The sequence below is a fragment of the Papaver somniferum genome, unplaced genomic scaffold, assembly GCF_003573695.1.
Source record: "Papaver somniferum cultivar HN1 unplaced genomic scaffold, ASM357369v1 unplaced-scaffold_117, whole genome shotgun sequence".
Lineage (NCBI taxonomy): Eukaryota > Viridiplantae > Streptophyta > Magnoliopsida > Ranunculales > Papaveraceae > Papaver > Papaver somniferum.
This window is the reverse complement of record NW_020620714.1, coordinates 8,724,735-8,741,630: the sequence shown is the minus strand read 5'-3', so window position 1 is coordinate 8,741,630 and position 16,896 is coordinate 8,724,735. Positions and strand designations below refer to the sequence as shown.

At 32.9% G+C, this 16,896-nt stretch overlaps 1 long non-coding RNA gene across 1 annotated transcript; it reads right to left on the bottom strand.

The window, feature by feature from the left end:
• Positions 1–237: 237 nt before the first annotated feature.
• Positions 238–3,475, bottom strand: LOC113329475. Its single transcript, XR_003349903.1, has 3 exons — positions 3,226–3,475; positions 3,031–3,129; positions 238–1,220 (listed from the first exon to the last, which is right to left on the bottom strand). It is a non-coding gene; the product is annotated as an uncharacterized LOC113329475 (long non-coding RNA).
• Positions 3,476–16,896: the final 13,421 nt, after the last annotated feature.

Sequence of the window (16,896 nt, the reverse complement as noted above, 5' to 3'; positions counted from 1 at the left end):
GACATGAATCGAATTGTGTTTCTCTGTGTAATAATGCGTTCTTCCATACATATCTTAGTCGTACAACATCAAAGAAAATTCGTCGGAATGCAATTTACATTCACATCTTTACATAAATGCATCCTGCCACTTGAATCATAATATTCCTTTTAGTGGTGGATCATGAATTGAGTTGTTTTTGTCTCTATAAAATAAACCATTCCTCCATACATAGTAATCGTCCTGCATAGCATCAAAGACAATTTGTCGAAGGTAGACCCGAACGCACTATCAAGTCAATTTGTATTCACATCCTGCAACTTCCTTTTCTTGGTTGATCATGAATTTGAATTTTGTTTGTCTAAGTAATAAACCATTCTTCCATACATCGTAATCGTCCAGCATAGCATCAAAGACAATTCGTCGGAATGTGGACAGAAAAGTCTGTATCTACCATGCCTCGACCACACACTATCAAGTCAATTTGTATTCATATCCTTCCATAAATGCTCCTCGAACACACACTATCTACTTGCATCATAATATTCTTTTTCGTGGTTGATCATGAACTGCCACTTGTGTTTATACAGGTAATGCAGCATTCTTCCATACATATCATAGTCGTACAGCATCAAAGAAAATCGTCGGATTGTAGACAAAAAAGTCTGTGGCCTTCCCGGTGCGCAATATCAAATCAATTTGTATTCACATCCTAACATAAATTCATTCTACCACTTGCATTATAATGTTCTTTTTCGTGGTTGATCGTGAATCGGATTGGGTTTATCTCCACCTAGCATGACATGTCTAAATTTCCGGCACATCAGAATATGATTTTCCATATTAGTATCGAGCCCAATTGTTGACCACGGTTTTCAATCACTTAGCAATAGCAAATCTTTATTAAACAAACTGTTCCAGATGAGGTACAAATGTTGCAATATATACAATTTAAGAAAAGTGTAGCATAAGTTCTGAAGTTGTGTATACAGTCAAAAATGAGAATGTGATCTATACGTTTATATAATCTACCAAAATTGGCGCAAGGGAGGAAGTGGTAATCTACATTTGTTTTTCCTGATCGTTTACTGTAGTAATCTTCTCTTGCTTGTGACTACTACACCACTTCAATGATTATTTTTTGTTTTTGTACTTTCCTCTAATCATTTTCTTCTTAGCTGCATTTTTTGTGCACCTTAGACTGACCCGCCTTGGGTTCAGCTTCGGGAAGTGTTTATTGCCTGCAAACACACAAAAATAATAACGTTCAACAGAGAGGCCATACACTCATGTCCACACGTGAGATTTTGGTTAAGTTGGGTTCGGTTAGGCTATTGTACACGAATCTTGGTATAATCCTATATCTAAAGTGCCAAGTTTCAGGTTTGGATGAGTTTCGCAAAAGAGTCTTCTTAAAATGGAGGTTTTAGACTAAATTCCATACCAAGACTAATTTGAGGGACCCATGTTGCAGAACGAACAACGACTTATGTAAGTCACGAAAAGTTCCGTTATAACTAAATCACGAGCAGCGTATCTGATATTTCAATTAGACAATAATCATTTTAAGGATTTTATTTTTATTTTCATATCCAACTGATTTTAGTACAAAATATTTTGCTTATCATCATTCAATCTTCCGAAAAAATAGCCAAAAGGGAAACTATTAGTTTGGCTCTGGCATAAGCTTAGTTTCACATAATGTAAGTTTTATTGCCTCAAAATAGTGGTGTAACTATGCCCCGGAAACAGTTGAAGGGATAAGCCAAAAAATGGGAGGAAATCCCCCTGAAAATATAAAGGGTTACATGTTAAAGGGATAAGCCAAAAATTATTTAAAAAAAATATGGGAAGTTGAGGTGAGGATAGATTTCCTCGTTCATATTTTATACAAAGTTAATTGTGTTTTTATGTAACCCGCATTATAGATGTAAACAAAGAACTGAGTCCAACAGTCTGTCCATATCTAAAACAATATCATTGATGCCACTACAACATAAAAATTAAAAAATGGAAAAGGATACGGAAGAAGAAATTGGAAGAGATAAAATAATTAAATATGCGCATTTAAGTCGGAACCTGATATGGAAAAAGAAATTGGAAGACATAAAACACCATTGTTATTTTCAGAAAAAATTTGGAAGAAATTGGAAGATATAAAACAATTAAATATGTGCCATTAAGTCAAAATATTATACGGAAGAAGAAATTGGAAGAGATAAAACAAAGGTCACTAATTGTTTCAATTGCATCTGAAAGACGCGACAAAAATCTTTCAACACATAAATCAAATGTATCAGTCACAAAGAGTTGTTGACATATACAGAACATCCACAAAATGAAAAAGAAACCAATACAAAAAAAAATGAATCATTTGAAGTTCAAATTTTACAACTATGTTATGCTCTCAGTTCATGTGCTCTTTTTTATGACATCCATTGTACGTGGAGGTTTTGGTTTTCTGTTTGCATGACTGAGTCCCATCTTTCTTTTACATCCTTGACAAACGTAGATGTGTGTGTATTACACCGGAGACATATAAATATGTGCGCATGTATTTAATTCTGAGAGGCATAATCAGAAAAATGGATAGATGTGATTGTGTCATAAGCACAACAAATAGAAAGTTATTGTAATCATCTATAACACTCAAAATTTACTTAACCCTGTTTTGAAGAAGAAATAAATGCCAACACCAGGTTGAGGTAAACAATATGAGCATACAAAAAAGAAAAAGGAAGAAAGACATTCTCTCATGATCCATGGAAAAATATAAAAGGAACCGGAGATAGAAGACATACATATAACATATTCCAAGTGAGTAGCAATATTCAGAGGTATGATCAACAAAATAAAACAAAAAAAAAGATCCGAAAGTGAATTTGGCAAAAGAGTCTTCTTAAAATGGAGATTTTAGACTAAATTACATGCGAAGACTAATTTGAGGAACCATACAAATCAAATTTCAAGTCATAATGCATTTTGCAGAACGAATGACGACTAATGTAAGTCACGAAAAGCTCCGTTATAATAAAGTCACAAGCAACGTACCTGATATTTGATTTGGACAATAATCACTTTAAGGATTTTATTTATTTTCATATCCAATTGATCTTAATGAAAAATATTTGGTTGATCATCATTTAATCTCTGCAAAAAGATCCAAAAGGAAATATATTAGTCTGACTCTGGCATAAGCTTAGTTTGACATCATGTAAGTTTTTCTGCCTTAGAATAGTGGTGTACCTATGCTCCAGAAGAAGACGAAGGAATAAGCCAAGAAATGGGAGGAAATCCCCCTGAAAATGTAAATGCTTACATGTTCAATGGATAATCCATAAATCATTAAAAAAATATATGGAAAATTTAAAATGAATAGAGATTTCCTCGTTAATAGTTTATACCAAATTAATTAGGTTCTTTTGTAACCCACATTCTACCCAAAACTAATATAAATGTAAACAAAGAACTGGGTCCAACAGTCTGTCCATATCCAAGAAAATATCATTGGTGACACTATAAAAAAATAGAAAATGGAACATAAGAATCAAGAAATAGAAAAGGATACGAAAAAAGATACTGGAAGAGATAAAACAATTAAATATGCGTTATTAAGTCGGAATCTGATGAAAAAGAAGAAATCGGAAGAGATAAAACACCATTGTTATTTTAAGAAAAAAATGGAAGAAATTGGAAGAGATAAAATAATTAAATATGAGGCATTAAGTCGAAATCTTATACAAAAGAAGAACTTGGAAGAGATAAAACAAAGGTCACCATGAGTTCCTGACAAACAATAAAGTGGTATAAAAGAGCAAGTTTCAAATTTGGATGAGTTTCTCAAAAGAGTCTTCTTAAAATGGAGATTTTAGACTAAATTCCATACAAAAACTAATTTGAGTAACCATACAAATAAAACTATAAGTCATAATGCATGTTGCAGAATGAACGATGACTAATTTAAGTCACGAAAAAGTTTCGTTATAACTAAATCACAAGCCGCGTACCTGATATTTCATTTGGAAAATAATCACTTTAAGGATTTTATTTTTGTTTTCATATCCAACTGATCTTACTGCAAAATATTTGGCTTATCATCATTTAATCCTACGAAAATAAATCCAAAAGGAAAAATATTAGTCTGGCTCTGGCATAAGATTATTTTCACGTCATATAAATTTTGCTTCCTTAAAATAGTTGTGTACCTATTCTCCAGAAGCAGCTGAAGGAATGAGCCAAAAAATGGGAGGAAATCCCCCCGAAAATTTAAAGGGTTATATGTTCAAGATTTAAGCCAAAAATCATTAAAACAATATATGGGGAAATTCAGGTGAATAGAGATTTCCTCGTTAATACTTTATACAAAATTAACTAGGTTCTTCTGTAACCCACATTCTACAAAAAACTAATATCTTCAGAAAAAGTTGGAAGAAACTGGATGAGATAAAATAATTAAATATTCGCCATTAAATCGAAATCTTAGGCGGAAGTGGAAGATACAAAGCAAAGTTCACCAACTGTTTCAATTGCATCTGACAGACGCGACAAACATCAACACATAAATCAATTGGATCAGTCACAAAGAGTTCCTGACATAAATAAGACATCCAGTAAATGAAAAAGAAACAAATACATAAAAAAATTGAAACAGTTGAAGTGCAAATATTACAGCTATGGTGTTCTCTCAGTTTTTGTGCTCCTTTTCCTGACATCCATTGTCCATAAAGGTTTTGGTTTTCTATTTGCATGGATGAGTCCAATCTTTCTTTTACGTCTTTGACAAATGTAGTTGTGTGTATACTTCACGGGAGCCATATAAATATGCGCGCATGTCTTTATTTCTGAGAGGCATAATCAGAAAAATGGTGAGATGTGATCGTGTCGAAATTAAATTATACACATACATAAACAAAACAATTATAAAGTTATTGTAAGCATCTACACCACTCAAATTTGCTTAACCCTGTTTTTAAGAAGAAATAGATGCCAACACCAAGTTGAGGTAAACAATATAAACACACAAAAAAGAAATAAGAAAGATAGAAGTTCTCTCATGATCCATGGAAAAACATAAAAGTAACTGGCGATAGAAGACATACATATAACATGTTCCAAGTGAATAGCAATATTCAGAGGTATGATCTACAGAACCAAAAAAAAAATGAGCCGAAAGTGGTATAAAAGAGCAAGTTTCAAATTTGGATGAGTTTCTCAAAAGAGTCTTCTTAAAATGGAGATTTTAGACTAAATTCCATACGAAGACTAATTTGAGTAACTATACAAATAAAATTATAAGTCATAATGCATGTTGCAGAATGAACGACGACTAATTTAAGTCACGAAAAGTTTCGTTATAACTAAATCACGAGCGGCGTAACTGATATTTCATTTGGACAATAATCACTTTAAGGATTTTATTTTTGTTTTCATATCCAACTGATCTTACTGCAAAATATTTGGCTTATCATCATTTAATCCTCTGCAAATAAATCCAAAAGGAAAAATATTAGTCTGGCTTTGGCATGAGATTATTTTCACATCATGTAAATATTTCTTCCTTAAAATAGTGGTGTACCTATGGTCCAGAAGCAGTTGAAGGAATAAACCCCAAAATGGAAGGAAATCCCCCTGAAAATTTAAAGGGTTACATGTTCAATATTTAAGCCAAAAATCCTTAAAACAATATATGGGGAAGTTCAGGTGAATAGAGATTTCCTCGTTAATACTTTACACAAAATTAATTAGGTTCTTCTGTAACCCACATTCTATAAAAAACTAATATTTTCAGGAAAGAAATTGGAAAAAATTAGATGAGATAAAATAATTAAATATCTGCCATTAAATTGAAATATTATACAGAATAAGAAATTGGAAGAGATAAAACAAAGTTCACCAACTGTTTCAATTGCATATGACAGACGCGAAAAACATGTACCAACACATAAATCAAATGGATCAGTTACAAAGAGTTCCTGACATAAATAGGACATCCAGAACATGAAAAAGAAACCAATACAGAAAAAATTTGAAACAGTTGAAGTGAAAATATTACAACTATGTTGTTCTCTCAGTTCATGTGCTCTTTTTATGACATCAATTGTGCGTGAAGGTTTTGGTTTTCTATTTGCATGGATGAGTCCCATCTTTCTTTTACGTCTGTGAAAAATGTAGTTGTGTATATATTTCAAGGGAGACATAAATATGCGCGTGTCTTTATTTCTGAGAGTCATAATCAGAAAAATGGTGAGATGCGATCTTGTTGAAATCAAATTATACATCTACACAAAATTATAATGTTATTGTAAGCATCTACAACACTCAAATTTGCTTAACCCTGTTTTGAAGAAGAAATAGATGCCAACACCAAGTTGAGGTAAACAATATAAACATACAAAAAAGAAATAAGAAAGATAGAAGTTCTCTCATGATCCATGGAAAAAGATAAAAGGAACTGGGGATAGAAGACATACATATAACATGTTCCAAGTGAGTATCAATATTCAGAGGTATGATCTACAAAACCAAAAATAAATTAAAAATGAGTCGAAAGTGATATAAAAGAGCAAGTTTCAAATTTGGATGAGTTTCGCAAAAGAGTCGAAAGTGAAGGTGAAGGTGAGAGATCTCAAACTCACTAACCAAGCATCTAAACCACCATACGACGTCCCTCTTGGATAACTAATGTTGTATATATTATTAATATCATCATATTAAGTTTATTTTTTCTTTAAATAACTCACACATATGCATAAAAATCGGTCTATGACCTTATAAATACAAATTATTTGTTATATATAGATACCGAATTTTTAGAGCGGAACTCACATTTATAAATCGAATTATACACGTACGTATGTCGTTCCGAATTACTGACGAATCACGTCCTGTTGACCGAATTTTGAACCGAATCTGGATTTTACAAAATCGTATAATACTCGTACGTTTGCCGTTCCGTATGTTTGCCGAATCCCGAATTGCTAACTAGATCTATGACTACCAGTTAATAGTGGTAGCTCTATGACTACCAGTTCTTGGGCGTGAATGAGCCTATTAGTCATGACACTGAATTCCAGAAATTTGAGTTTGAATAACAAATTTAAAAAGCAAACCCATACAGAATGCAAAAGGCTATGAATTGAGATGAACTTTAACTACGGCATTCAATGTATATAGGTAGTACTCTCTCCATTTAAAAAAAAAGATACCTATCGCTTCCAATTTAGCATATAAAATAAAAAAGCGATAGTATTTCTTTTTTAAAAATAGGGGGATTATTTCATTTTTAACTAGGGCGCTTAATAGATTTTAAAAAAGTGTTTGTATAGCGAGAGGTAACAAATGGTTTTATGTCAAACATGTTAAGACAGATACAAGTATAAAAGATTTCGCTTCGCCATAGGTTTATTGTAGTTAATCAATAACTATGATTTTCCGCGTCGTTTAAATATAACGAAATTTTTTGTTACACTTTAAAGTTGATCTGATCTGATCCATCTTATAACCAATGGAAATACACAGGCTAAGTATTTATTTGTTATTTTTTCTTATAAAAACTCATTTTTTGTGTCATATCAAACTGATACAATATCCGTTTTTGATTTTCTCTTTTACACTATTACTTCTTTTCACTCTTTTTATTTACCAATTTTTTTTTTCTTTCTAAACGGATATTTAATACCCGTTTTACAGAATATTTCCATGCGGTTAAGCTAAGAGATACCCTTTCACATAGTGAGATGGAATTCATAAGCATTTTGCTTTGCTTTAATTAAGGTATAGCTCACAAAAATGGACTATCATTGTGCTGGGCCTTGTGTGCAACTTAAGAAAGGGAAACTTACGTGTCGTTATTCATCATGCTTAATGTATCATGAGAGCTATCTATAAAATAGCGCTTCGAGTAGCTAATCAAGAAACAGAAAAACATTAACAATAAAGTTCGCTGACGAAAGCTCTCCAAATACTACCAGTCCTAGTAGTAATGTTGTTAACACTGTAACTCTTGGCTCTCGAGTAATTGTTATGACGTAATTATGTATTTGCTTGGATTTAAAACGAAGGTGTTGTACTTTGTAATCGTTTCTTCACACCTGTGTTGCACTTACGCGGACTCAATGAGACGAACACAACACAATAAGGACACGACCACTTCCTAAAGAATTCAGGACGCGGGCACGTATATACATATTTTAATATGATAATATATGTGTTTAATTGCATATATAAATTATATCTATCTCATTAATAGTTCAGTATGAAAATCTTTTTATATTATTGTTAATAATTTAGGTTATTTGAAAATTCAAGATAAATGAGTGATTATTACTAATCTTTTTTATTATCATATTAAATTAAAATAAATTTTAAGATATAATAAGGAAACTATGGTTTTTATATGCATATCTATTCAAATTTTGTGTCAGCCCGAGGAACCTAGAAAATCCGAGGAATATAACTTGGGTAAAACCTCCATGGATTTTATGGGAAATCTTGGCAAAGGATTTCTTACACGAATCTGGCTAGGCCAAGCCTTCTAACCTGACCAACCAACCCAAGTCTCACCCCTATATAAATTATTGAACCAATATAAATACTGGTCGGACTAGGATATACCTAGATTAATTGGGTACACGAATTTTGTTTCCAAACCATAATAATAGGATAAGAGATGCGTAATATGTATAAAGTTACCTCACTACCCTTTTTTAATAATAATTTAAATTAGTGCTCTTTTGGTTTTAGATCCTAATCTTATTCATTTCCTTTTCATTCTTCATTCTTTCCCTATATTTCATCCTTTTTAGACAAAAATATAACTGTTCACACGGTCGTCATGGCATCTCTTCGTCGATCATGACGACTTTTTATATTTTTTTCAGTCATCAAGGCCATATGATGAATAGCGTGACGACTTTTTAAAGAGTTTTATTTCTGAAAGTAACATTCACAGGGTCGTCATGGTCTTCATTCCTAAATGTTGACGACTAGTTTAGTATGACTAGTCGTTAGGTTTTGAAAAGCAAAATCTTGACGATTAATAACTTCCAAAAAAAAAAAAGATTTCCTTTGTCCAATTTTGTTGTTGGTCGTCATGGTTTTGTAAAAAAAAATGACGACTAATAGACAGTCATCAACGTGATGCATTTTTACCATAATGATTGCAAATGAAAAAACTAGTATTTGGTCGGCATATTCTGTTTCAGTCAAGCATGCCGATAATATTTGGTCGGCGCGATTTGTTTCAGGGGAGCATGTCGACTATGTTTGGTCGGTATGCTATGTTTTAGTAAACATGTTGATGAGATTTTACAAGTGATTGTAGAAGTGGTAAGTAAAATAGTTCGTTGAGACTTGTGAAAGCAGTGATTTTAGGTTTAAATTTTAAGACTAAACTATGGCAAACTTAAACAAAAAGTGTTGTGAAAATTATAGAGAGATCAGGGTTCAGGATTTCACCATTCACCAAATTCATGTGTTTCAATGATAATTCTTATCATGACATTCTAGACAATATAACTCCAATCAAAAGAAATTGTGATTATAATCATTGCTTAAATTAGATTTTCAAAACATCCATTGTTAACCACAAGCATGAAGTATCAAAAGAAATATACTAAGCATACTTCATCAAGAAAAACACAATTGATTAGTAAAAATCATTTACTCAATTTTCATTCAGTGCAAATAATCATAAAAGAATTGCATAAATAAATTTAAATAAATTTTACCACATAACTTTCGGTGCAAATAATCATAAAAGAATTGCATAAATAAATTTTACCACATAAATTTTAGTCAACTTTTCAAGCCGATTTTTCCAAAAATGTTTATTGCCCTAAAATACCTACACACACATAAAACACCATAATAGATAAAGAAAATCGAGTACCAACAGAAAATTAAGGACATCGTAGACAAAAAAAAATGTCTATCACATGCCGATTTTTCATGAACTAAATTATGGATGTCCTTGGTCGGCGTGCATTGTTTTCAGTCGAACATGCCAACTTTTAATCTGTGATATCCAAAATTGTTGACCTTTTATGTAATTAGGAGAATGAAACCATTAACAACTGTGCAATCCCATTCTTAGAACTTTTTGGTAGTGTAATTTCATTTTCATTACATAAAATCCTCAATAATCTTCCAACAAAAAAGTTCAATTTAGCCAAAACAAGATTCATAACTCTTTATTCAACTAATCAATCGAACTAGATTAATGAATTAAATAGGTTAACCAAGGGAAATTCAGCCAGTTTCAAAAATATATGGTTCAGAGGTTTTTGGTTTTACTTTATAAAGACCCTATTTTATCTTATTTGGTATACCTCAATTAATATGGGTATTACCCAATCTCACCATATACAAATATTGCCTCTAGTGTGATTGATTCTTTTTTTTCCTTCTTTTTATGTTCGTTTTAATTACTTATTTTAAGATCTTAGTATTTATGCATTTTAGAATCCTTAAAATAATTGTGTCATTACAATTCTTTTGGAAAGGAGATTAAATTCCTCGCAGGTTGCATATCCTAACCCTGACGGATTTTCGTTTAGGTTTGTATATTAAACTTAATTGAGGTGAGTTGATGGTATTCTATCAAGCCTTGACAAATTAGTGTGAAGCTATTGTTGGATGCAATAATCAAAAAAGCAAAGAAAAATCAAATAAGCAAAAGTTATCGATACTTAGCTCCTTTGGAATGGAAGTGATTGATTCGTGATTAACTTAAATCCACCACAAAGTCCTCAAGTTGGTTTATGCAAATTTCTTTATCTAATTCACGGTTTTAGAAAAGCTATCTTAACATCCATATGATGTATCTCCAATTTGTTTATGGCAGCAATATCAAATAACATCTTGACAGAAGTAATTCTTCTCACAAGTGCATACAAATCAAGGAAATCTACACATTTTTTTAGTTTATAGCCTTAAGCTACCAACTTAGCCTAATAGTAATGTCTTAAGATCGTCGGGTTCAATAATCAAAAACAAAGAAAAATAAAATAAGCAAAAGTTATTGATACTTAGCTCCTATATAATGGAAGTGATCGATTTCAATGAAACGGACGAGCTCCCGAGATTTCCTCAACAACAACAAGACAAAACTTTGGAAAAAACAGAGTAAATCACGTGTCCAACACGCTTCCCTTAAAACATTAGCGCACGGCTACACTCAAGAGTGATGCTACAGCCTTCACATCACGGATATCTCCAGGGTAAAATATCCTACTACATACTATTAGCATATGTAGTAGATGCTCAACTTGAGGTTGACAATTCCGAAAAACCCTTAAGGAAAATCGCGTACGTTAAAGAAGACAATATATATTTTCCGTTGGGGTCTCTCTAAAATATAGAGAAACCCCTTTTCCATAAGTTTTACAAAAGTAGATAAATTTGTTTATATAATGAAATTATACAACGTAAGAAGAACTCCCCTATATGGGACTAAAAAGCTTATATACTCTCTTAAAACAACTAAAAAGAAAAAACTCCACCGTGTGGTGTGGTGGGACTAATAAATTTCATTCACAAAAAAAGCAACAAATTAGTATTTTTCTTAAAACACTCAACTGGGTTCTAAGAGAATAAACTATTACTTCACGCCAAACTTTGGTCGTACAGAACCTTACATTCTTTTACACGACTCATTCGCCTAATTCGTACAAAGAAAAGCTTTTTTCTTTTCAATCAGCAACGCATTGTTGGACCATAAAAAATTTCACGCTTGGAGTAACTCAGATGAAGCAAAAAATCATCCACATCTTTGTGATGATCCACATTTTATGAACCAAAAACTGTAATTATGGATGATCCTGACATCATATATTTATGAAGTTAAGAAATCAAATATGTGAAGATAGTTATGGAGAGGCCATCCGGTCATAGGATGACTGGATACCCCATCCGTATATTAAGTAGTATCCAGACATATTTTTTTTTCCTCATCGGTCATTAAGTCAGAGTTTTTATTTTTCTTAAAAGAAGTAATTAGGCTAATAAACGTTGCTGTATTATATAACGGTTATGTAACTCATAATGTCAAAATTTTGAATCCGATCACTTCATTAGCGGATGGTTAAATCTTTTTTTTGATTTTTCACCCTTGTGGGTTTTAGATCCACTTTTTGTTGAGAGTTCATATATATATATATATATGTGGATGCTCCTTAATTTATAGGAGTTGCCCATACAAAAGACTTTTCTCACTAATACGATATATACTATATGGACTAATATGCTTAATTACACAAAGACAACACAAATCAATTTTACTGATCAACCACGAAAAGGAAATATGAAAATGCAAGCTGCAGAATGCATTTAAGGATGTGAATACGAATTGACTGGGTACAGCGTACCGGGCACGCTACAGACTTTTTTTTGTCTACAATCCCTCGATTTGTCTTTGATGAGCCCGATTATGATATGTACATATGATAGAATAGTTTCCTACGCAGAGAAACACAATATTATGACATATGCAAGTGTAGGATGCGTTTAAGTAAGCATGACTCAATGGTGCAACACAAGCCACCCTCAAAGTGACGTGCTAAGTGTGCTACGTGCCATATTGTGATGTGCCAGAAATTTAGACATGTCATGCTAGGTGGAGATAAACCCAATCCGATTCACGATCAACCACGTAAAAGAACATTATCATGCAAGTGGTAGAATGAATTTATGTTATGATGTGAATACAAATTGACTTGATATTTGGCACCGGGAAGGCCACATACTTTTTTTGTCTACAATCCGACGATTTTCTTTGATGATGTACGACTATGATATGTATGGAAGAATGCTGCATTACCTGTATAAACACAAGTGGCAGTTCATGATCAACCACTAAAAGGAATGTTATGATTCAAGTGGCAAGATGCGTTTATGTAAAGATGTGAATGTAAATTGCATTCCGACGATTTTTCTTTGATGTTGTACGACTAGGATATGTATGGAAGAGCTCATTATTACACAGAGACAAACACTCTTTGTTGTTTTACGACTACGATATGTATGGAAGAACGCTTTATTACACAGAGACAAACACAATTCAATTCATGATCAACCATGAAAAAGAATAATATGATGCAAGTTGCCGAATGCATTCATGGCATGCTACAGACTTTTTTTTGTCTACATTCCGACGATTTGTCTTTGATGCTGTGCAATTACGACGTATGGGAGAATGGGTTGTTACGTAGAGACAAACATCAACCCATCCATGATTAACCACGAAAAAGAGTCTTATGATAATTTTTCGTGTTTGAATGCTGCATTACGTGTATAAACACAAGTGGCAGTTCATGATCAACCACGAAAAAGAATATTATGATGCAAGTAGATAGTGTGTGTTCCAGGAGCATTTATGAAAGGATATCGTAATTGTCATAAGATTCTTCCTGATGGAACTTACGGTGGCAAAACCCAACCTGTGATATAATATATAGTTGGGAGTTCTTATTTTCGCAACCGTAGATAGATCCAAGGTAATTTATGGTTGGAAAATTTTTAAAAAAATTGGAAAATGTGAAATAGGCTGGGTTTCCTATATGTAAATCATAAATACCTTCGAGAATTCATGGTTTCCCCGCCGTAGGCACATTCAGGGAAAATTTAAAAAAAAAATTCAAAATTCAAAATACGGTTGTGTTTCCTAACCGTAAACCATAAATACAGTTGAGAGTTCATATTTTCCAAACCGTACAAATTTTCTGCTTAATTGGTTTACGGTTAGGATATCCAACCGTATTAAGTTCTAAGCCTACTTTTGAAATTTCTTAGTTCATCAAATCAAACCTAATCATGTAATCAAAACAAAAACAAAAAGTGTGGACTTGAAGCTGCTGCAACTGAATATTTGCACCGGGAAAGTCACTGTTACGCGAATTTACAACGTCTACTTTCGCAAAAGAGCAGCATTGTTGCAATCTGTTTTGAAACTTTGTTCCACCCGTGCTATGTGGATAAGGATATTCTTGATTTTCTATATGGATAGGATCTCCCCCTATCTCATTTAGGATATTAAAATCTGGTTTTGTCATTTAGCTAGTCCCCAAAACTTTCCTCGAGGCCCAATAATATGGTTCATATTCTGTGAATCAGCGTTTAAAAATATCAGGATTCACCATATTTTGCATATTTTAATTTGCAAGACTTTTACTTTCAGAAGTATCATTTTTATTTTTATGCTCAAAAATAACTAAGCTTTTGATTCATCGATTTCGTTATGTGTTTTATCCTCGACTTTATCTCACCTGAAATATTTGTAGATTAGTGACATCTGATGGGTAAAAGTTTGGAGGACAAATAAAATCGATCAACTATGCCACAAAAATAGTTGATCTATGAGCAGCAGTTCTAGCCGTAAAAATCATTAGTTACGTAAGTCTTTCCCTAGCCCAAAGTCATCGCAGTGGGGGAACAACCTTCGCTATCATGCATTTAAAACAAAGCTTGGCATATTAACTTTTCGTAAACAGATGAAATATGGAAGCTTCATCTGTAAGAATATATGCTGTCTTGAATAAAGCCTTCGATATTTTGTATGGCATTGAAAACAAAGCGTTGGGATAGTAAGCAATAAAGACTATTGTAATCATAGAAAACATCAAAAGAATCATAATAACCTTACAAGTACCTGCAACTTGCATTGTTGTTCACTGAATAACGACATTCAACTTATCATTCATTTTAATTGTGTTTGTCTCCACGTAATAGAACATCGTAATCGTCCAGCATCAAAGACAAATCGTCAGGATGTATACAAAAACACCATAGCGTCAGTCCATAATGCATTCTGCAACTTGCATATATCATAATATTCTTTTTCGTGGTTGATTTTGAAATGACATGAATCGAATTGTGTTTCTCTGTGTAATAATGCGTTCTTCCATACATATCTTAGTCGTACAACATCAAAGAAAATTCGTCGGAATGCAATTTACATTCACATCTTTACATAAATGCATCCTGCCACTTGAATCATAATATTCCTTTTAGTGGTGGATCATGAATTGAGTTGTTTTTGTCTCTATAAAATAAACCATTCCTCCATACATAGTAATCGTCCTGCATAGCATCAAAGACAATTTGTCGAAGGTAGACCCGAACGCACTATCAAGTCAATTTGTATTCACATCCTGCAACTTCCTTTTCTTGGTTGATCATGAATTTGAATTTTGTTTGTCTAAGTAATAAACCATTCTTCCATACATCGTAATCGTCCAGCATAGCATCAAAGACAATTCGTCGGAATGTGGACAGAAAAGTCTGTATCTACCATGCCTCGACCACACACTATCAAGTCAATTTGTATTCATATCCTTCCATAAATGCTCCTCGAACACACACTATCTACTTGCATCATAATATTCTTTTTCGTGGTTGATCATGAACTGCCACTTGTGTTTATACAGGTAATGCAGCATTCTTCCATACATATCATAGTCGTACAGCATCAAAGAAAATCGTCGGATTGTAGACAAAAAAGTCTGTGGCCTTCCCGGTGCGCAATATCAAATCAATTTGTATTCACATCCTAACATAAATTCATTCTACCACTTGCATTATAATGTTCTTTTTCGTGGTTGATCGTGAATCGGATTGGGTTTATCTCCACCTAGCATGACATGTCTAAATTTCCGGCACATCAGAATATGATTTTCCATATTAGTATCGAGCCCAATTGTTGACCACGGTTTTCAATCACTTAGCAATAGCAAATCTTTATTAAACAAACTGTTCCAGATGAGGTACAAATGTTGCAATATATACAATTTAAGAAAAGTGTAGCATAAGTTCTGAAGTTGTGTATACAGTCAAAAATGAGAATGTGATCTATACGTTTATATAATCTACCAAAATTGGCGCAAGGGAGGAAGTGGTAATCTACATTTGTTTTTCCTGATCGTTTACTGTAGTAATCTTCTCTTGCTTGTGACTACTACACCACTTCAATGATTATTTTTTGTTTTTGTACTTTCCTCTAATCATTTTCTTCTTAGCTGCATTTTTTGTGCACCTTAGACTGACCCGCCTTGGGTTCAGCTTCGGGAAGTGTTTATTGCCTGCAAACACACAAAAATAATAACGTTCAACAGAGAGGCCATACACTCATGTCCACACGTGAGATTTTGGTTAAGTTGGGTTCGGTTAGGCTATTGTACACGAATCTTGGTATAATCCTATATCTAAAGTGCCAAGTTTCAGGTTTGGATGAGTTTCGCAAAAGAGTCTTCTTAAAATGGAGGTTTTAGACTAAATTCCATACCAAGACTAATTTGAGGGACCCATGTTGCAGAACGAACAACGACTTATGTAAGTCACGAAAAGTTCCGTTATAACTAAATCACGAGCAGCGTATCTGATATTTCAATTAGACAATAATCATTTTAAGGATTTTATTTTTATTTTCATATCCAACTGATTTTAGTACAAAATATTTTGCTTATCATCATTCAATCTTCCGAAAAAATAGCCAAAAGGGAAACTATTAGTTTGGCTCTGGCATAAGCTTAGTTTCACATAATGTAAGTTTTATTGCCTCAAAATAGTGGTGTAACTATGCCCCGGAAACAGTTGAAGGGATAAGCCAAAAAATGGGAGGAAATCCCCCTGAAAATATAAAGGGTTACATGTTAAAGGGATAAGCCAAAAATTATTTAAAAAAAATATGGGAAGTTGAGGTGAGGATAGATTTCCTCGTTCATATTTTATACAAAGTTAATTGTGTTTTTATGTAACCCGCATTATAGATGTAAACAAAGAACTGAGTCCAACAGTCTGTCCATATCTAAAACAATATCATTGATGCCACTACAACATAAAAATTAAAAAATGGAAAAGGATACGGAAGAAGAAATTGGAAGAGATAAAATAATTAAATATGCGCATTTAAGTCGGAACCTGATA